At 36.8% G+C, this 23622-nt stretch overlaps 1 protein-coding gene across 4 annotated transcripts in view; it reads left to right on the plus strand.

The window, feature by feature from the left end:
- PCDH9 (protocadherin 9) overlaps nucleotides 1-23622 on the plus strand; it is a 694514-nt gene that overhangs the window by 183322 nt on the left and 487570 nt on the right. The window lies entirely within an intron of this gene.

The raw sequence follows: 23622 nt of genomic DNA on the forward strand, positions 1-23622 counted from the left end.
ACCTAAGAAAATGACCTAATGTTAAGTGATTGAAGGCTGAGTTTTGCAGAAACAATGCATATGAAAACAGTGTGAATATTGTAACTGCTGCCGTCTTTGTACTGAAAATATCCATACTTTGCATTTGCTGTGGATTAATATATCGCCTGGAATGTATGTATATTCAGGTAGTGTAAGAGATTAATATACACCTTTCTAATGGTACACTGCCATTTGGGAGAATATCACTAAATATTTTTCAACATCTAGGAGGCTGTCACTTATTAAATGGAACCCCTATCCCACTATTTTTTATGTAAACACAGGTAAAATGCATCAATAAATAAGCATTAAAGTGTCTGAAATAAATCCATATCCTGATAATATTCCATTGCAGAAGCAACACATTTTTCACTTTTTTTTTCCTTTTTTTTTCTTTCTTTTTTTTTTTCCTCTAGAATTTGTATAAAAATTAACGTGAATATAGAAAAGATTTACCAGTGCTTTTCAGGCACATTTTGTTGTTTTCTCCTTTCCTGAGAAGGTTGCATACTCCTCTGTGATCCCCAGATCTTGGTAGGATATTGAAACCCATGAGAGATGCTGCAGTTTTCAAATGAAGTGTTTTAATACCTTCCATCCCTCCATCCTGTTAGTCTCTAGTAATAACTTATTCCTGGAGAGTGGTATCAATGTTTATAATTTTAATGTACAAAATAGTAAGTGAAACAATACAGTGGGAATAAACTGTGATGGATTATATTGGCTAATACAACTCTTTGTTTGGAAGATCCTGTTTCATATCCTCAAATTTGTGAGAAGAAACCTGTCATCTCATGGGAGTTTTTATGACAATTTGGAGGAGGCTTGGGTGGTGTTTTTAGTACCTCTTCATTTCCAAAAATAAAAATAAAAATAAATAAAAAAGTGATTATTTTTTTATTTAGTCTTAGCACACTAATAGAATTACGAGATACAGAAGGTAACTCTTCTGAATTTTAGATTTTTTTTTCTTTCTTTTTTTTTTTTTTTTCTGAAACTTACAGCTATAAAAAAGTTTCCAAGTTTCCTACTCAGCTACACTACATTTAATCAGGAACTGGGGCAATGTATTGTTGCTGCACTTACTGCTGATTTCCTTATTTTTTTACTATTATAGGAACAGTAATTTTAATTAAACTTTTGATAAAATAAATAGGAATTAATAGTAATTGCTAGATGTACATTTCTGTAAGTTTAAAGAACCCTGGACAGAAATGCCTTATTCTGTTTAAAATCTTTATAATATGTTACATTGCTTGTGAGATAACCAACCAACCCCTATTAATCAAACTCCAAGATAATGCTTAATGTTATGATATAATCCCATAATATTTTCCCTACTGTTACTACACAGCACACGTATTTTTTCATGCAGCATACAGTCCATATATTCAACTATACATTCTTTTCATCTTGTCTGCATAAATTTTCTGTAAATTACATGTGCGCATTGTGCAACTGAGACAGAAAAAAACAAACATTGCCTTCCATACCCGCCACTCATCACCTTATCACATTTAACATTCTTTAAATAAATTGATACTTGATACATATATTGATCAAGTCTTTTCTTATGGCTTTGTTGAAGGAAAGGCTTTCAGAAGCGGCTCTTGAATATCTGGCTTGCAGCTCTCAATATGTTGAATTAGGATGCATAATTTATGGCTGACAGAATTAGTTGTGATATGTGGAAACAGGTAGATTTAACATTAAATCCTGATATAAAAGACACTTAATAAAGTCTTAGATCACTTAATTTGTGAGAGAGATTACAAACTAAACAAAGTCGAAGATGTACCAGAAAATAATTCAGACATTAACAGCATAAGCGTAAGTTTTTCTGTGGCCCAAGAGATCAAAGGAAAGTATGTGAACGGTACACTTAATTTTTCTTTGTCTTGAGACTTACCAAAGTAGTCGTCAGTGGAAGATCTATGTTGAACCAATCAGGAATCCAGTGTTAAGCAAAATGGATGATCTTCGTCCCCTTTGTAACAGTTGTGTTTAGCACAACACAAAATGTGTTGCTCTAATCATGGCTCTAATTGGCACCTTTGTTGACAGTCTCAGAAGAAAGGTCAAGGCATGACTAGGCATTGTACTGATGGACTGTCTTGCTCACAGCTGTAGCCTCCTTGGCTGAATGCTGCAATTTATTGAGCAGATGTACTTTTTAGATTCTACTGTCGTTTTAGCAAAATTCTGTGGGTAAATACCATATCCATTTGATCTTTTTTTTTTTTTTTTCCTTTCTTCTTCTTCTTCTTTCTTTTTCTTCTTTCTTTTTTCTTTTTTCTTTTTTCTTTTTTTTCTTTTTTTTCTTTTTTCTTTTTTTTTTTTCTTTCTTTCTTTTTTTCTTTCTTTCTCTTTCTTTCTTTCTTTCTTTCTTTTTCTTTTTTCTCTTTTTTTTTTTCCTTTTATTTTTTTTCTTTTATGCTTTCCTACAAATAGTGCGCTTGCTGTGTTAAGTATAGTTCAGAGAAAGTGAAAGTGGTGGTAAAATAGTGAAAAAAAAAATCTGAAACACTTCACAAGTTCGCTTACTTTTTTACAGAAGTATAGGAAAGAATACAAAGAAGTATTAACACTACCTAGGCCAAAATACTTTGGGTATTTGAAGAAAGTACACATTAGAACACCTAAGTTTAAAAAATGTCTGTTCCATATATAGTCAAATTCTATGAGGCAGACACTCCTAGAGGATGATTCAGAGCCCTAAATTAGTTGACTTAAATTTAGACAGTGTGAATGCCTCCCACAGTAGCAATATGTTGCAGAAGGACAGAAAGGAGACAAGTGAAGGGAGAAAGAGATGAACACAGAGTGATAAGTACTATAAATGAAGTAAGGCTATAGTGAACTTTAGAATCTGCTTGAAATGGGTGGAGTTTTTTTTTTTTTAATTAATTAATTAATTTATTTATTTATTTATTCTCAAAAGGGAGATCAGTATGTTCGGTATAGCACATGCTCCAAACCAAGTAGCATCTTCATAGGTAACCATAACAATAGTGTAGGTATGACACCTTCAAGTATGACTATCTGTACAAACACAGCTACAAACAACACAAACTACAGCTGTAGTACAATTGTTCCTGGAGTACCAGAGGACTAGTATACATATATAAATCATTCCTGCTTGAAAAAGCTTACAAACAAATTAGAAATCGTAAGAGAAGAGTAGGAACACAAACAGGAAAAAGAATGAAATGTCCTGGCCAAAGTCACCAAGGGTAATAATTCTTTCGTAGTATAACAGGGACTTTAATCTCTAATCCCCATGATTTGCATGTATGAAAACATTTCTAATACACACAACTTTGGGGAATTAATTTGTTTAAAAAAGGTTTATCTTTAGTAAAAGAGCAAATATTTATACCAACAAGTAATGGTACCACAGTGAACAGTCTCATTTATGTTCATAAGGACTGAATAGAGCTCTTGAAAAGGTAGTCCCTTTACAGTATTAATGGCTGTTCTGTTTTTGATTAAAATTCATTTGGATTGTAGGCACCTTTTTAAAGAGAGTTCCAGAATTCTGCATTCACCTGTCTAAATTTATTAGCTTATTAGTCACTGTAAAAGTGGGTGGCAAATCTCAATTTTTCATCCTTAAAACCAAAGGTTACTAAAGACAAACATCCTACATGTCACAGACTTTGATTTTTAATTTATATTTAACATCTATTAAGAAGTCTTCCTGGCATTTAATGGGAGTGTCAGGGAGCTTTCTTGTCATGCACGGACTTGTAGTAGAACAAACATAGTAATGCTTTTTATCCATCCATTTACCTACCTACCACCTGTTATCATATACTGTGTAGGATAAAAAAAATAAAAAAAATAAAAATAATAATATGTAACCATCTATTGTGATCCCTTTATCACTGAGAATTTTTCCATTAAATAGTGTAATTACACTATATAAATATAAGACAAGTGTCTTATAAGACACATTATTGTGTCTTAAAAAAAAAAAAGTATTGTGGTCTGGAGGAACAAACACTAAGGTGAAATAGGAAGCAAATGAAAATCCATCTGTTAAAATTGGTGGAGCCATTATTTCATTTGCAGTTCTCTTTAACGGACTTTCACTTTGCTGACTCACTGTAATTTAGCTCAGTAGAGAAAGTTTGAAAGTTCTTATCTTTAGTTTTTTGTAAAGCTAGTATGTGAGTCATAGTTTGCATATTCATAGTTTCCATTTTGTGAATAGAATCACAGAATCACTGAATAGTTTGGGTTGGAAGGCACCTTAAAGATTATCTAGTTCCAATCCCCCTGCCATGGGCAGGGACACCTTCCACTACACAAGGTTGTCCAAAGCCCTATCCAGCCTGGCCTTGAACAATTCTAGGAAAGGGGCAGCCACAACTTCTGGATAGACTGATATCAACCTGCATCCAGTGACTATTTTGGCAGAAGTACACCATATTGAACACATAGAGTGCACCCTCAGTAAGTTTGGAGACGACACCAAGTTAGGTGCATGTCGATCTGCTCGAGGGGAGGAAGCCTCTGCAGGAGGATCTGGATAGGCTGGACTGATGGGCTGAGGCCAACTGTATGAAGTTCAACAAAGCCAAGTGCCGGGTCCTGCACCTGAGCACGACAACCCCAAGCAGCGCTACAAGATGGGTGATGAGTGGTTAGAAAAGCTGCCTGGCAGAGAAGGACCTGGGAGTATTGGTTGATAGTCAGCTGAGTATGAGCCAGCAGTGTGCTCACATGGCCAAAAAGGCAAACAGCATCCTGGCTTGTATCAGAAACAGTGTGGCCAGCAGGACTATGGAAGCGATTGTCCCCCTGTACTCGGCTCTGGTGAGGCCGCACCTCGAGTACTGTGTTCAGTTTTGGGCCCCTCGCTACAAGAAGGACATGGAGGTGCTCGGAGAGAGTCCAGAGAAGGGCAACAAAGCTGGTGAGGGGTCTGGAGAACAAGTCTTACGAGGAGCGGCTGAGGGAGCTGGGATTGTTCAGCCTGGAGAAGAGGAGGCTCAGGGGTGACCTCATCGCTCTCTATAGATACCTTAAAGGAGGCTGTAGCGAGGTGGGGATTGGTCTATTCTCCATGTGCCCGGTGATAGGATGAGGGGGAATGGGCTAAAGTGCGCCAGGGAGGTTTAGGTTGGAGATTAGGAAGAATTCTTTACCAAAAGGGTTGTTAGGCATTGGAATGGGCTGCCCAGGGAAGTGTTGAGTCCCCATCCCTGGAGGTCTTTAAAGACATTTAAATGTAGAGCTTAGTGATGTGGTTTAGTGGAGGACTTGTTAGTGTTAGGTCAGAGGTTGGACTAGGTGATCTTGGAGGTCTCTTCTTCCCACCTAGATGATTCTGTGATTCTGTGAGAAATAAAAAAAGAGACTACTTTATTTCAGCTGTCAGTTTAATTCAATGAAAGATAAAATAAAATTTGGTAGGTCTAAATGTTCAGGAAAAAAAAAAGTCCTTTTCCACATATAAGTACATAATGGAAGTCCATCAAGGTGTATTGAATACAACACAAAATGCAATACCTGATCCAGCAGAGCCTTAAAACACAAATTCCAACAACATAAACAAAAAACATACAAATCAAAAAGGTCATAGAGAACAACATCTTTGCCCTGTTCTATTTTTTTTTCTTATTATTGATGGCCAAACAATAGGCTAGGTCAACTCTTGGCTGGCGTTGCAGTAGGACCGTTCTTATGTATGCTAATCGATTAAACAAAAGAATACTGAGATTAATTAAAATCTTTTAGTTAACACAAACAAAATCACTCATTACTCATACCTTCAATGAAAAATGTTGTGATTGGAAGAAGTAATTAATTTTACCCAATGTATATCTAAAGTTTACTTTTTAAATTCAGCAAAATGAGGGAAAGGTTATGGAGAAGCAACATAACCATGTATTTGTAACATCAGGAAACAGACTGTTGGGCAGCTGCTGGGGCATATAAACTGAACCAAGAGAGGATTATTGGAAACCTAAAAAGGCAATCATTTTGAGAAAAAAAAAAAAAAAAAAAAAGGAAGAATAAATATTAATGTTCTCTGTAAGGGGAACAGGGGAGAAGAAGAGGCTTTAGAACCACCATTAAGAGAGAAAGAGAGAAGAAAGAGAAAGAAAGAGGACAAGAAAGAAAGAAAGAAAGAAAGAAAGAAAAGAGGGAAAGAGAGGGAAAGAGAGGGGGAGGGGATGAGAGGGTGGAGGGGAGAGGGGGAGAGAAAGAGAGAAAGAAAAGAATGGAAGGAAGGAAGGAAGGAAGGAAGGAAGGAAGGAAGGAAGGAAGGAAGGAAGGAAGGAAGGAAGAGAGAAAGAGAAGAAAGAGAAGAAAGAGAAAGAGAAAGAGGAAAGGAGGAAGAGAGGAAGAGAGGAAGAGAGAGAAAAAGAAAGAAGAGAAAAAGGAAAAAAAGAAAGAAAGAAAGAAAGAAAGAAAGAAAGAAAGAAAGAAAGAAAGAAAGAAAGAGAAAGAAAGAAAAAAAAAAGAAAGAAAGAAAAGAGGAAAGGAAGGAAAGAAGGAAGAGGGCAACCTTTCCTCCATCTCTCCGACAACTTGGCTGCACCTCTGTTTCCTGCATTGCTGAGCAAACTCCAGGTCCTATCCTTCATCTTCCTTTCCGTCTCCTCTATCTCTTCCTACCACTCAGAATCCACTCCAAGCAAAAGGGTAAACACGTTTTCCCTCCAGATATTCACCTGACATGAATCGCAGAGTCCAACCAAAATAAGAGTCTTCTTCTCAACTGCCCAGTTGCCATTAATAGGAATATACTGTGGCGATTGTAATAAACATTTTATTATAAAGGACTGTTTCGTTGAAACTTAGTCCAAGGACATCTTGAAGATTTAATTTTTTTCTTTATGGTACTTTTTATGTCACTATTTCCTGTAGTGATGGCATCATATAAATTGTTCTAAATCCATGAATATATTCTGGATTAGAATCCATGTTCTAATACCATGTTACTGGTACTGAATTCACAGATCAACAAGATTGCAATATTACATTATATTAACTTGAAGAGTCAGTAATGATTTTATTTTTTTAACCTAATTTTCTTCTTTAGGGTTCTGACTCCTTACACTATTTTTAATCAGATGTGCTTAACTGCATTTGGAGCACCTGTTTTACAAGCTAATTAAAGTAATCAGAAACAATTGGACCAAGTGTCTAAGATTTTTCATATCTGATCCAGCTAAATTGTTGGTATCTACACTATGAAAGACTTTACCATATAGAAAGTACAGTGGACCAGTTGCAGCTCTATAAACTGCTGTATAAATTGCACAGTATAATCTACAGACAGAATTACGTCCACAGACAGAAGGCTTTGTGCCAGGCAATTTTCACTTAGTAAAATACTATAGGAAGTAAACAGATTCCAAAACTTAGATTTCACTTTCCAACTCATTATTTCTGTGTGCTCTTTCAGAAATTATGCAATTAATTCTCTATTTTTTCTAGTAGTGAATGCAACTTTCTGATAATAGAAGTAGCACTTCATAAAATTAACCCATAGCCCTCCAAAGCCCCTTCACAATGCCACTTTCCTACATACTTAGATGATTTTATCTTCACTGGTGCAGCTTTCAGGAATACTGAACAAGTGAACAGGTACGCCATTACATATACCTAAAATTGGTTAGAATTTCATTTTCCATACATGTGACATTGCCCTATATCAAACTCTTGATTTACAGATTATTTCTATGAACTTTGTTCTGACCCTTGGCCTGCTATTAGATAGATAGACAGACAGATAGACAGATAGACAGATAAAGCAGTTATACATGAAAATATTTTAGCCTATTTACCCCATGGATACTGTACTTAGTGTACTACTACCACTTCAGCTCCAAACTTCAAACAGCTCAAAACTATTCCTCTGTAGGAGATCCAGTGTTTTCCTAGGAAGAATAATATAGTTTTTCAGCAAAACATCTCACAAATTGTTGCTGTTGTTTCAAAATAATTCATTTTAATAAATAAAGCAACTGTCATTCACAATATGCTGTATTGATCAAGAAAATAAGAACATGGTGTTTTGGAAAGACAACAAGCTTAATGTTTTATTTTTCTTTCCTAACAGTCAATTTCTGTATACATTGTCTTGCAAAGATTTGATGGTACCTGAACCAAATTTGGTAAACATCTGAAAAAAGACTACAGAGACTTTCAAAGCTAGGCAGGAAAAAAAAATATGTCTGGAAAATCAAAAACATTTGTTAGCAAAATGTTCATTTTCATTCTTCTCTGGAGAAAGGGAAACTTTGATGAATCCATATAAATCAGACTGAGTTTAGGGACTGAACACCAAATACTTATACATGCTATCTTCTCTATCAATTATCAGGAACTACATTTGGAAGATTAAAAAAGCACTCTTTTTTTTTTTTTTTCCAGATCTCAGATACAAACACACATGACATCATTATGTTTGCACTCCTTTAGTAACTGTTTGAAGCAAGTAAAAATCTCTAGGTAAAAACAGTGACAGAATTTCAAATACTTTTGGAGCTTAAGTAACACTTCACCGCTCATCAAAATTCAGAACTTTTGCAGGAAAAGCTGATGTTCACCTATAGCATAATCCTGTTCTGTAAATGACACTCATAAACAGCATAGAACACTTTTGCATTTTCAGTATGTTAAAGGATTCACAATCACATTTTCTGAATTTACAAGTCAATAGACAGCCTTCAATCTAGTCCTTGCAGACTCAGCATGCTATTTGTAAACCAGGATGTCCTTCTGGCTTTGTATATTGCTTCCTGCACTACAGGTTTGGCAGACAAAATTCCTCCTCAGTAGACACAACACAGTGGACTGGGGTGCTGTGGACACTCCCAAATTATCAGAGACTTAGGTAGCAATTTAGTGCAGCTCCATGCTGCAGCAAAATGTACCACCAATTCAAATTACTAACGGTAGTGGACTGGTGTTGTGTCACTCAATGCTACTGATTCTTGCTTCATAGGTAGTGTATATGGGTCCCATGGCCTTTACAAAAATATTCTTTGGAAATAGAACATCATTAGCATCCTGGAAGATTAATGAACTGGAAGATCATCCACTTTATTCTTTAATAGCTCCCCCAGACTTGCAGGGTTAACAATGGCATTAAGGGGAAAAACAAAACAAAAGCAAGAAGAACAAAAGCCTACCAAACAAAAAACTTTTAATATACAATTCTTTTCTTTCAAAGGAAATATGTAAAAGCAATCATGAAAGAAACCAGAGGGCGTCATGTGATAAAAGTTCCATCAATCTGTTTTCAGAATAAATCTGTTCTTAAAATATCGCTCTCCCTCAACTAACCACTTTGTTTCTAAGAAAAAAATGAATGGGATGATATGATGTCATTGCCTGTAACAGTAAGGAACTGAACACAGCAACTCCAGAAGGTCTTCTCCAGACTTAAGTTCCCCACATGCTGTAAATATGCCTGTTGTCTTTTCTTGATATTCTGCTCTAAACTTGCCCCACGAACCAACTGTCATTCCCGATGCCTGTAGCTCTGTTACCAGGAGAAAACACCAACGTTATCACTAAGGATTTGCTACTGGATCAGTTCTGTAGGCGTTGTAAATCATCACAGCGTCAGAAACTTCAGCTAAGGGATGATGATTTACCATGCCCTGAGGATCTGGCCCTGTGTCCTTATTACTTCATTAATCTGCATATTCTGCAATGTTCACCAATCTTTTTTTCTAAATTACTATTACTTCTACCCACCTGTTATAAGTCTGATGTGGATTTGCATACAGTTCATACCATATTTTCTTACTTATTTTTGAAGAAAATATGAGAGTCCCTGACTCTCTCCATGATCCATCAATGATCTATATGGCTGACTGAATCAAGCCTGATCTGGTAGCTGTCAGCCCGTATGAATTCAATTTTGTAAGACCAATCCATTAGTATCTAAACACTATTAATAGAGAGGAGAGGGAGAAACACATTTTTTTCTATCCCAGGGAATAAAAGGCTGGCTGCTGTGGTAGGAAGGTGTTTGATCAGATCAGTTGGAGCCAGAAGACAATGGCAAATACCTTCTCATAATAATGAGTAGATCATTCCCAAGAAAAGAGAAAGTCGGCGTCATGAAACATATTTTATTATATTCCTTCAAGATATCACCGAAGCTAAGAGCTCAGCAGAATTCAAAGGAGGCTTAGATATTTATATGGCTAATAAGACCATCAACTGCTACGCTGGACCGTATACTTTTTTTTTTTTTTTCAAGAAAATAAACTCATGTTTCAGTGCTTAACCCTTTACTAGAAATGTTAGATAGAAAGAAACTCAGCATAAATGTTGATAAGTTTCCCTTTTGGAGCTTCTGTAATTTCCTTAATTTCCCTTTTACACTGCTACTGTTAAAAAAAGGACCCTGAGGGAATACTATTCTGATGTTCTGTGGCATGGCCTGAAAATCAAGGAACCCATTCAGTCAACGAAAACCTAACTGCTACATTTTATTGCAATTTTTTTTTTTTGAAAAATAAAGTGTTGTGTTGATCCCACGTCTACAGTGAGTCACCAATAACTCACATCAAATTTATTATGTGGGCATTTAAACACCTCCAGAGTCCTCTAAAGTAACACTAACATGGAAGAAACAACTTAGATAGAATCAGAAGAGGCATTTCTCCAGCCTAAATACTGATGTTTTTTCAGAAAGTAAATGTTCTCAGAGCATTCTCTGCAGAAATATGCAATGGTTATCTTTACCAAGTCAGCATTTTTCAAATGTTACAAAGCTGTAGATCTGAAATGGTATTTTTCATAAACTATAAATAGAAATAACTGAGACCTAAAATTCTGTACTTTATTAACAAGTACAGGCTTTCAAATAACATGTCCAACCATAAGAGATATTAAGGAGGGAAATAAGATTCCATACCCTAGATGAATATTAACACCACCTTGAAGGTTACAATTATGTCAGACTAAAAGCAACCAGGAAAAAAGGAAAGTATTTTGGATAGGCTAAAAAAGGACTCTCACTCAGTAGTAGCAAAGGTTTGCTGCACAGAACTTTTATCTAAGTGTTCAGCAGAGTGACAGAAATGGGATTTGTCACTCCCAGGTTCACTGAAATAACTAGATCCAAGAGATGGAGAGTTAAAGTTACATATCTAGGGAATGGGAATCAGTTGAATGCACAATTTATATAAAATTCACACTTTACAGATTTGTTAAGAGTTATTTCATCACAGTTATAACAAGTAAAGAGATACAACTTCTTAGTCATCCCCTCAAAATTTATTTTGGACTACAAAAGATTATCTTCCTTATCAAGTAAAACTCTCTTCGGTAATAAGGAATCTCATAACAAATGCTTGTCTTCCTTCCATAGGATCATGAGAAATTTTAAAAGGCCAGTAGTTCATGCAAACATATGCACATATCATTCTGCATCAATGCAGCGCTATTGCTAACCTCATATATTGGATTTAAAAAAAAAAAGAAAAAAAAAGAAAAAAAAAAAACAAACATATTAATATGCTCTCCCATTTGCCTATCAGTATTGTATTATTTTTAATAAATATTCCTAGTTTTTTGAGGAGAGAATAGTTGCTATATATTCATATTTTCTCATAAATATCTTCAACTTGATAGGTTTGCTGTTGCAGTTCTTTTGTGTTTTTACTGTACATCAAGGAGAAGTCTTGCTATCATGTCTATTCCAAATGCTTAACTTCAGACAAACCACCCACTATCTCTCCTTCAGAAAATAGCACCTCTTAGGGATTTTGTGACTGTTCTATATACAAACGTACTGAGTTTGAATCTCCCACTTTGTTTCAGGAATGACTTCATTGAAATATTATGTGGATTTCAGTTATAGGAATATCAAGACATTTGTTAGACTAAATGAGACTGCACAAGGCAAATGAATGGATGACCACTTTGAATTTCAGCATAATACTTCCACACTGAAATTCCTCTTACTGCTTCCTTTATTCCCTCCTCTTATTTCAAAATCTTAAGTAGCTTATTTGTTACATCCTTAGTCTTACAAATATATACATATATGTATTTTATATGTATTGGTACCTGATTCCCTTCTAGCTACCATAGTCCCATTTTTCCACGGTTTCCTACCTCCTCAGACCCAGGCTTCTTACCTGAAGTCAGTACATACTCCAGTAGTAAACTATCACTGCTCATCACCTGCTGTGAACTACAAAGTCACCACAGAACTGTCTTGCCTCAAGATAAGCCTACAAAGAACATGCCCCACTAGCGAGCTGCTGTGCAGGAAGTGCAATTTGCATTCATTGGTCAGTGCCACTTGTTTCTCAAAGGTGACCGGTCACCACTAGGAGAAAAAGGTCACTGCCTGCCACTGAGTGGCAGCTACTGTTTGTGGAAATGGATCAGTAATGATCTCTTACCACAGCATAAGCAGTCATTGCGAGTCCAAATCTGAAAACGGCAAATACAGCAATCAGTTCCCCTGAGCAGGCAGCACTGATGGTTTGCAGCACGACAAATCTAGTTTGCAGCACCTGATCTGCTTACAGTAAAGAAATACATATTTTGTCAGTATAATCATCATTATTCACAGTATTAATGAGCTACTGCCAACACCAGAAACAGGATAGTACCAGTTATTGATAAGTAGTACCTGTTCTAAATACATGGAGTCCCCATCAGCTGAGGCTATATAATTCAATCCTCCAGCAACAGAGGTTTGCCAGCCCTTCACCTCTTTTTATCATCTTATGAAACCCTGAGTTTTTTCTCTTACATTTTGCTACGTCGTCCCATCTTATTTCTACTCAGCAACAGTGCAACATATTTTTCCATCTGCAAGTCCTTCTACCTGCTATAACCACAAGAGCTTCATTTCCCAAGCCCTTAACTTCTTTTCCCCCTACACACGGGTACCCAGACTATAATCTTTCTAGAAGTTGTTCAGCAGATAAACAGGAGCAGCAGCCACAGCTAACTGCTGCCTGGGCAATGATTACTTGCTACCCGCTGTCTTTTCCTTACCTGCAAGCTTGGGAAGCAGTATCCTTGGTTTATGGCAGAAATGAGGAAGGCTAAACAAATGCCTTGATGTGTAATGTGACGTATAGGTTGCCAGGGCCAGTTTAGATACACAGCCTTTCCTAAGGTTGGTTTCTTTAGAATCTAGATAATAAGAGAAGTTGCATTTTTCCCCTCTGCTTTTCAGGGTATATCACAGAGGTTTTTTTTTGTTTGCCTTTTTTTTTTTTTTTTTTTTTGCAAGGTCCTGTATCAGCAGACTTACATTAAAAAAAAAAGAACCAGTACAGACTCAGATGCTGAAGTTCTAGAAAAATTAATGCCCCAATTTCCAACTGTTTTGCATCTCATATAATACACTCTTATCCAGCATTTTTAATGAAGACATCTTACTGAGGTCATTAGCTTGATTTATATTTACAGATGTAGTAAATGGATAAATAGTGGAGTGAATAGATGCTCAGTACAATAGTTGCAGAGCCAGGAATGAAAACAGTGCTTTGAATCCCTTTCCAGCGTACTGTGTGTGCAGTAATAAATAGCTGTGGAAATGGCTATGAAACCACAAAATCACCTTGTTTGCACCAGTTTGAATGATTATACGAGAAGTTTGAAAAGAAGTGGAAAATGAGGCCCTGAATGAGACATAAGGCAAGAAGACAAACCAAACCAAATGTACCTTCCTCTTTTATTAACTTTCTTAATGAGGTTATCCCTGACTATCAGGAACTCTAACGACTACAACCACCTATTTTAAATGCCAAGCAAATTCCTGGTAAGCAACAGACTCCCTCTTCGTAGAGCTGATTCTCTTGAATCCTAATAGTAACTGACAAGACTTCCCCGTCTGGACTCTTTTTTTTTTTTTTTTTTTTACTTTGCATTTTGAGTATGTGACAAAGCTCTGTACAAGGGATTGGCTTTACAAGGAGAGCTGTACATTTTTTAAAACGGGTGAGCAGCATTGTAATAACATATGTGGAAAGATCAAAATGCAATTTCTTTTTATTATTCCTATTATTGCATTCCCCTACACAGATGGCAACCTCTTCAGAGACATCATCTGCAACATAATATTGATTTAATGCACAACTTTGTATGTGCCATGCCCTCAGATTAAAGATTTAAATTAATATGACAAGTGAAACACTAAGAAATTCAACAATTCACCAGATAGGCTTATAAACACAAGGTACACTTTATAGTAAAAACAAAACAAAACCAGCCACAGCTTAGGCCTAGGCCAACTTTAATTTGCTTGATTGATCTTAAGATCTTTGAGCACAAATTCATTATTCTCTTATTAACTATTAGAATTATTGGAATTTATAAGAAACCTATAAACCTATTAAACTAGTCTTAAATGTTGCAATCTATTTATTGAACATGCCAGCAATGAAAATTATTATTAAACAACCACCAGAGGAAAACATCAGTGGCCTTGTCACCCCAGAGCTAGATTGATAGCATGTTACCTTCTGGAGAGTGGGGCCCTGCAACTCTCAAATATAAACCTTGGAAGGGTAATGTTAAACATGTCACAGCATGTCACATTTTTAATTTAATGTTTTATTAAATGTTAGATAGAATAAATTTATCCAGGCCTCACAGACTCTGTCTTAATACATGAATTGGCACTCTTTCAGATGTAAAAAATGGTCATAGCTTCTCAAGGGCATCAGAAACCCTGAAGTATATGACACTAGTAAATACAAAAAGCAAAGGCAGCATGGACAGTGATATATTTGCAAGCACTGCGGGTGAGCCAACACTTTCAAAGTGCTGAGGCTAACAAAACAAGGGCAGTGAACTCCCAAAATGGGAAAAGCAGCTGCAGTAAGAAGCTGTGCTTGACTGTGTCCACTACTGGAAAAAAAAAAAAAAAAAAGGAAAGGGTGTGGTTTCTCACCCTCCTGCTACTATATTTCAGGATATGTTTGTATCTTTAAAATTTCATGAGCACTGTTAATAATTTATTTTTCCCCTGCCTTTTAATTTTTTAAGGCTATACCTTGAAAACAAAAGGCAGGCAGGCAGACGATATATTGTCTCCTTCTACTGCAATATCTACTGCATCTTCACTTGTGTTTCCTTACAAAACTGCTGTCATTAGTAATATATAATTTCACTAGGAAAAATGGTAACAAGCCCCTTAGTCAAAATCAGTATAATCCTGCCCTGGTGCAGCCCTCCAGAGACACTGTAAGGCTTCTGTAAGTAGCTCTGTTTCAAAAACATTTGGCTTACATATGGCTCAACACTACCACTCAAGCAATGAAAGGCTTTCACAGCACAATTGAGCTGTTCTGTATATTTCCACCAACACTAAACTAAATGATTGTAAATGACACTGTTAAAACTGCCAGAAAATTCCCCTTCCCCCATCAGTGATTGAAAAATTAAATACTTAGCACTTGTTCCAGAACTCTAAAGTGTTCAATAGCTATTCATCTCACATTGCCACACGTTACACTGTGATCCAGCATAAGAACAACAAGTTTCAATAAGCAATGCACAAAAACAGAGAGCAGAGAGATGCCCTAAAAACTTCTCATGCAGTCTGTGCATCTTGACTTCATGCATCTGGCATCCCACCAAATGCACAAGAATGTTTAAATGAGAAGGTAAAAGGGAAGAGGTCTCTGAACTTCCTTTGAAACTAACATTTTTCAAGGAAATCAGGAAGCAAATTCATAGCATATAAACAATCTAAAAGAAAGTGAATAACAACAAAAAAAAAGGCAAAAAAAAAAAAAGCACACAATTGTGCTGAGCTTCTCTATATACAAAATTCTCAATCTAACTAAATGACACTTGCAACTCCACTTATTAGTCCTAAGGCTGATGTGAAAGGAAATTAGAAGGGCTTTATTCATCAAAAAAATTAAACTTTACTTCATTTAGACATTGGCGCTGCATGAAAGCAGTGAAATGAACTTGCTACCAGTAAGAATGACAAAAAACAGTGTCAATCTAAACTACATTTAATCCTATCTGTCTTTAAATGACCTGATGAAATACAGTCTGAGATGGGCAGTCACACTTTGTAATAGAAACTGCATATTTATGGATTTTTTTTTTTTGCATTCAAAAAGCAAGGAAAAGGTATGAAATATATATTTTTTCATTTTATTCTGTATGAATAATACATTTGATGTTAGTGGGCTCTCCTTAATGGTACAGCACTGTACCCCAGAACAGAAATTGGTCCAAACATTTTGAAACTATTACACAGTATATGCTTTATATGACAAATACATGAACTTAACGAATAAATAGGATAAATTAATAGGATTAATAGTATCTTGAAGTTTAGTTTTTAATTACACTGGTAACAGAACAAGTTGTGGTTTTGTTGTTGTTGTTGTGTTGTTTGTGTTGCTTTACAATGACTGCTTTCAATTCATAAGTGCTTTTTTTTTCTCAATACTTTTTTTTTTTTTTTTTTTTTTTTTAAAGAAATTCTTTTAGCCTCAATTTCAATTACAAAGAGAAACCAGCTGGTTTAGTATTTTCTAAGAAACTACTGCATAGTGTCTTCATTTTTGAGGTACACTGCTTTGTTACTCAGGCATATAAAATGCTAACACTTTTAAACTAGAGTAAAATTGTACATAGACAAAAATAAACATGCTTATAATACATTTTATGAGACATCAGAAAATGAAGAACAGCATAAGTAGCTCAAAATGCTCTGGCTGCATCTAAACTTACCCTTTTGGAACATGGCTGCATCTTCTGCCCAGTCTGTGCGCCCTGTTTTTCCTTCCAGGATTAGTAGGACACCAAGAAGATATGGCAGATGACCTTCTGTTGCCAAATATGGAATTCAGATCCTGTTGGATCCCTGTTGTGCTCCCTGGCTCAGACATTTACAGGGCTATTATGTCCAGTCATACAGAAATATGCATAGCTCCTGTTCCAGAGCAAAGAGAAATCTAATAGTGATGAAATAAGAGATAAGCATAAGAATAGAGATAAGCATTTTTGCTTATCTCTACTCCAGAACAAAGAGATAGTGACCCATTGCTGCAGTTGTTACCCAAGGATACATTATCAATCCAATGTGCTCTATTGTACCTGAATACTCTCTCCCTTAAGATGGCAAAATACACATAGAAGTTAGGTCAGGGAGGACTATAAAGTTGTTACAAAAAGTTACAATAATAAGTAAATCTTAATTTTCTACTGCTTAAGCATTTACTTTTTTATTTTCCTAGAACCATAAAAATCCTAATATTTACTAGTTATCAAGTTCAAATTTGGTAAATATGTTACACTGAAACTGCGCTAGTTCACTTTCTCTCTATTATGAGGCAACATTTATAAGCTTCTCTACAGAAAACTATAGCCATCAGATATCAAATATAACCTGTGGATTTTTTTTAATTTTTGCTGTAGCCAATCAAAAGATCACTTGTTCTTGGTGAGCAGGACAAATATCCATAGAAATTTATTTCATATTTTCAGGCAGAAGATAATTTGCCCCCCCATTTTTTTTTTCTTGCCTGTTACCAAATAAAAGGATGCAAGCTGAAATTTGCCTTTCCATGGTAGTAAATGGGAATTCATCTGAAGTCTTCTGTACAGTAAGATCAAACAGACTTATAATGTCATAGGATGACCAATTTTATCCACAATATAATATAAATAGTACCATTATGCCTACAACAACTGGCCCAGGCCAACCTAAAAATAAATCTAAAATATGTTTCAATTTGGGAAATCCTATCAAGTATACATTGCTTTACTCCCAGTGTCACAGAATCACAGAATCATCTAGGTTGGAAGAGACCTCCAAGATCACCTAGTCCAACCTCTGACCTAACACTAACAAGTCCTCCACTAAACCATATCACTAAGCTCTACATTTAAATGTCTTTTAAAGACCTCCAGGGATGGTGCTCAACCACTTCCCTGAGCTTTCCAATGCCTAACACCCTTTGGTAAAGAAGTTCTTCCTAATATCCAACCTAAACCTCCCCTGGCGCAACTTTAGCCCATTCCCCCTCGTCCTGTCACCAGGCATGTGGGAGAATAGACCAATCCCCACCTCGCTACAGCCTCCTTTAAGGTATCTATAGAGAGCGATGAGGTCGCCCCTGAGCCTCCTCTTCTCCAGGCTGAACAATCCCAGCTCCCTCAGCCGCTCCTCGTAAGACTTGTTCTCCAGACCCCTCACCAGCCTCGTCGCCCTTCTCTGGACTCTCTCGAGCACCTCCATGTCCTTCTTGTAGCGAGGGCCCAAAACTGAACGCAGTACTCGAGGTGCGGCCTCACCAGAGCCGAGTACAGGGGGACAATCACTTCCCTAGACCTGCTGGCCACACTGTTTCTGATACAAGCCAGGATGCTGTTTGCCTTTTTGGCCATGTGAGCACACTGCTGGCTCATACTCAGCTGACTATCAACCAATACTCCCCAGGTCCTTCTCTGCCAGGCAGCTTTTCTCTTTCTTTCTCCTTTCTCTTTCTTCTTTCTTTCTTTCTTTCTCTCTTCTTTCTCTCTCTCTCTTTTCTCTCTCTCTTTCTTTCTCTCTTCTCTCTCTCTCTTTTCTTTCTTTCTTCTCTCTCTCTTCTCTTTTCTTTCTCTTTCTCTCTCTTTCCTCTTCTCTCTCTTATTTCTCTCTTTTTTTTTCTTTCTCCTCTCTCTCTTTTCTTTCTCTTCTCTCTCTCTCTTTTCTTTCTCTCCTCTTCTCTCTCTCTTTCTTTCTCTTTCTGTCCTCTCTTTCTTTCTCTCTTTTTTCTCTTCCTCTCTTCTTTCTCTCTTTCTTCCTCTCTCTCTTCTTTCTCTCTTTCCTCTCTCTCTCTCTCTCTTTTTCCTCTTCCTCCTCTTTTTCTTCTCTCCTCTCTTTCTTTCTTCTTTCTTCTTATCTCTTCTCTTTTTCCTTTTCTTTCTTTCTCTTTCTCTTCCTCTCTCTCTCTTCCTTCCTTCCTTCCTTCCTTCCCTTCCTTCCTTCCTTCCTTCCTTCCCCCTTCCTTCTTTTGCGCACTGGATCAAGCTCCCCATGCACATAGTCATGGCACCAACCCTGTCGGAGTTTAAGAAGTATTTGTACTGTGCTCTTAGTTATATGGTCTGAATTTTAGGCTAGATCTGTGTGGAGCCAGGAGTGGACTCAATGATCCTTGTGGTCCCTTCCAACTCAGGATATCCTATCTATGATTCTTTTTTTTTTTTTTCTTTATTGTTCTCTTTGCTTTCTTCCATAACAGAAAGCCACTTCAGTGGATTTTTTTTCTTTTTTTTCCAATATGACAAACTATTGAAAAATCTGAGAGGAAAGCATGATGAAGAGACAGAGTACACAAGAGAGAGATTAGTCTACAGTCGTTTATTATTTCTGCCACATTCTAACGTCATAGTCTCAAAACAAAACAATAACAAAAACACTTGTAGAGACACTATGCAAAAAGATTGGAAATTTTCTGGATGGTGATATGTATTGGGCTTATGTGGCAAAGTTTTGGTAGTGGGGGGCTGCAGGGGTGGCCTCCGTAAGAAGAATCTGGAAGCTGCCCTATGTTAGATAAGGAACAGTTTCAGCTGGCTCCAGAGGGACCTGCTGCTGCCCAGAGACGAGCCAATTATCAATGATGTTTGTGCCTCTGTGAGAGCAGATTTAAGAAAGGAGAAACAAAGAAACAAAAACAAACAAACTGCTGCGCAACAGCAGCTGGGAGAGCAAGGAGTGAGAAAGAACCCTGCAGCCACCACCAGGTCATCAGCCCATGAGTTTGCACTTTGACCTTCCCAGTTCTCTCCCTCATCCCACCTGGGGAGAATGAGTGGCTATATGATGTTTAGCTGCCAGCCAGGGTTAAAACACAAAAGGAAAGTGTAGGTTTTTGTTTGTTTGTTTCCCCTGCAATTTGTATTTTCAAAATTTTTGGAAAACATGAACAAAATTTTTGGAAGGTTGACAGCATCAGGAAAATCTGGCATAACATTATTTTATGATTCTTTGCCAGTCATCCTAGATTTCATGCTTTCTTTTCTGGATGTCATAACATGTTTTGACCATAACAACATATGAAAATTGTTACAGACTTTTTCCTTCCAATTGACTTTTAGTATAGTTTCTGATGCTCAGAAGTCTGACATTACATATAGGGATTTTTTTTTTTGAAGATAATACTGTACTTTTATTGTGGTGTTGATTTAAAAATGCATTTAATGTGAGAGTAAGGGAATAGTAAGTTTCTTGAAATTACTGTTTTCAAATAAACAATTTTGAAACTTTGAACAGTTCCTAGCTTAAAGTAAAACCACAAACAAGCATAAACAATTAAAATACTGTAATTTTAGATCTTGCTCCAGCTTCTTATAACACAATTTGTTTAGGAAATTAAATGCCTATTGTAATATTCTGAGTGCTATCAATGGAATTAAATGAGGTTTTTATTCTCAGTAAATGACAAGCTGTGTAGCAGACTATGCCACACCCTGCAGTTTCTCTCCCCCTTTGTTTCAGATTAAGAGCCTCAAGTATCATTAACAATCAAGGCAGGCTTTCCTACAGGAACAGTATCATTACAAATAAGTAACTTAACACTCAGAGCACGTTAATGCACAGAACAAATCTTAGCACCAATTTGCTAGCACTAAAACCCATTAGAACACTGGCCCCAAAAGGGGCAAAACATTGAAAATGCACTAATTGTCAGTCAGGCTCTTTGGAAAGATTTTGGGTCACTGCCAGTGTTATGAAGATTTTCAGTAAGTTTAGACTACTTTTTGTGTTTGGTTCTCTGAAAAAAAAACTAGTAGGTAGAGAGCCAGTCCTGTGCATGTATAGACTGAAATCTTATGGATTTATGGAAGTTTTTGTGTTACAGGAAAATCCATATTTCGTGAGTTCCAGTGTACTAATGGGAGAGCAAGCGATAGTGCCATCTCTGAAACCTGTATTCAGTCTGCACTTGGGACTTAAACCTGGCCCAGGTTACATTACCATGGCTACTTGCTGTCCGTGTTGGGAAGCTGAAAAGGAGTCAGCATAAAATAATAAATGAGTAAATGTTACACCGATGTCATGGCTGGTGCACTGCAGACTGTCTGTGGGGAGTTTGTCTTTGAAAAATGGACAAGTGTGAATTTATGGCTCTGTCAGGTCATTTTCATGGCTAAGGGAATGGGTATAGTGGTAATCGATCAGCAGAGAATTTATATCTAGGATTGACTATCGTTTCTGTACAATGGATTGTTTATCACATGTCTTATAAATAATGTGCAGCATTTCATTCAAGCTGATGCGTATACCAAAAAGTTGTATTTTCTCTCTCCTGCATGGTATTGGTACAGTGATGACATCCTGCCACTTTCTTCTGCAGCTTTTACATCCATGCAGCCTGAGAGAGAAAAGAAGACAAACAGCCATGGAAGTGCCTACATTTTTTTTTTTTTTTCTCCCCAAAGCAGTCAGAAGCCATCTGTTACAGGATATGTCCCAACATCGTCTCATCCCCGGCTGAGTCAGTGATGGGACTGGGTTCTCCACACTTGGCAACTCAAGATGAAAATGTTCCAGGAAGGTGGTAGAAACTGAAGTTTCTGCTAAGTGGGATGTTCATTGGCTTCAATGAAACTTTATCATTTTACAGAGCTAGGTAGGCTGACAGTGTCTTTAAAGCACATGCTCCTTTAGAAAAGCAGAGAATAATCTCTTCAGATATGAACTGATAAAAGCAACTGCTCATGGTCCGGTAAGTTCATGCTACCCAATTTGAAGAATCTATCATTTACCCTTTCAGTGACAGGACTGTAATCCTCCCCTCTTGTACCTTTCAGCTGTGTTCATGGAAGCAAGTGAGAGTTGGGGGGAGGCAGGGAACGCTTCAAAATACTTGAAGAAGTTCAGTGTAGGATTTTCCAGAACATGTTTTCCGTCCGTGGTCGGCTTCCACACAGGTAGTTGGTGGAATAAGTTGATCACAAAACTTGCGGCTTTCAGGGATTATTGGAGAAATCAGACTGCATTGTTAGGTATCTGGCATTTCTACTGGTGTGACTATCTCTCTGTTCTTTCCAGACCCAATGTATTATTCGCTCTTTTTTTTTTTTTTTAAAAAAATTTAATCTAATTATATATATATTTTTTATTTAATTTTAGTAACTGGGTCAGATCCCAGATCTGTCTGTCCACTTCGTGCTTGTCTAGCAACTGTGTACTGTGGTGGGCCACTTCCTTGGTGATACTGCAGCTTAAGTACAAATCCCCAATTAGGTTGAAGTGAGCTAGCTTTGCTTTTCCTAGCAATGCTGCCAAAGGCAGCACAGTGGGAGCTACTTGCTGAAGTGCTTACTCAGCACCTGCTAGGTGGGGCAGTCAGTCTGTAATGGACTGGTGTAATGGATACACTATTATGTAAAAATGTGACAGCTAGCAACTGTGGTACAGTTTACATTACAGTTGTAATGTATCTCCTGGGGATTTTCACCTTAAAGTGCACTGAGATCTGTGCAGTTGTTTTTCTTTTTCCTTCAGCATTATTCTCCCTCAGAACAAAGATGTACCCATTCTTAACATGCAAAGCTCTCTGCTACTACTGGATTTCTACTAATTTCTAATGCTTTAGCCATTACCTGTACTACAGTACTAATGAAAGCACTGCATGGATTTATGTTAGAAGGCATTCCTCTTGAAAATATGGGCAAATTAGTTTTAAAAAGACCTGAAGTGGATAAACAAATAGTTTTTTCCCTAGCACTTTATTTTAATCTACTTTAGTATGCTTTAGGTGTATCTTAGAGACTGTCTATTCTTTTCTATTTTTTCTAAGTGTTTGTGAAGGTAGTTTGCAGTTGCTGTTGCAGTAGATCACTAAGCAAGACTAAAATGTTTTCCCTGGATTTTGAACTCTTAATTTGGGGGTTAAAGGATATTTGAATTTGCTCTTGTTATTTCTTATTTCTTCCTGCTGTTTGAGAAAAATATAATTAAAGTGGAAGCAAGGTCTTTTTTTTTTTTTTTCTTAAAAAAGACATAACAGTATATTCAATATATGTAGCTTTATTCTGAGAATCTCAGAATCGAATTCATTAGGAGGGAAGCTAAGCTGGTGATTCAATGATAGGGTAGCATGATTCCGTATGGAAGAATTAATTTCAAGTCTACAACTTGTTCTTTGTTTTGGAGTAGATGTTATTAAGTGGAGTCTTTCCTTCTGTAATTTTTTTAATGATTTTTCCCTTTATCATATACTGAATTCCTGTAATTGAAAATGCAGAAACTCTATTCAAAAGATGAAATCTACCCAGAAATGCCTGCACCAGGCACTTGTTATCACATGGCAGTGGAAAACCTACACAAGTGCAGGGTAAAACTATTTTTGTATGCTTAATGTAAGTCCAGTTTTAGCAGTGTGGGGAATGTTTATGTTTGGATTTGTTTGTTTGTTTTAATCATATTTCACTTGAAAGAGAACTTAACTGTAGCTGAATCATAACACTACACACTAGGCTTTGCTTGCTATAGGCTGCTAGACATAGTTCCTTCAGGAACAGCACACTTCCCTAAAATGCCTCTGAACATCCAAAATTGCTTTTGACCTATGGATTTGATCTCAATCAACAGGGATCCTGGAGCACAACTGATATTTTAGC

This window comes from Cygnus olor, chromosome 1 (assembly GCF_009769625.2).
Source record: "Cygnus olor isolate bCygOlo1 chromosome 1, bCygOlo1.pri.v2, whole genome shotgun sequence".
NCBI lineage: Eukaryota > Metazoa > Chordata > Aves > Anseriformes > Anatidae > Cygnus > Cygnus olor.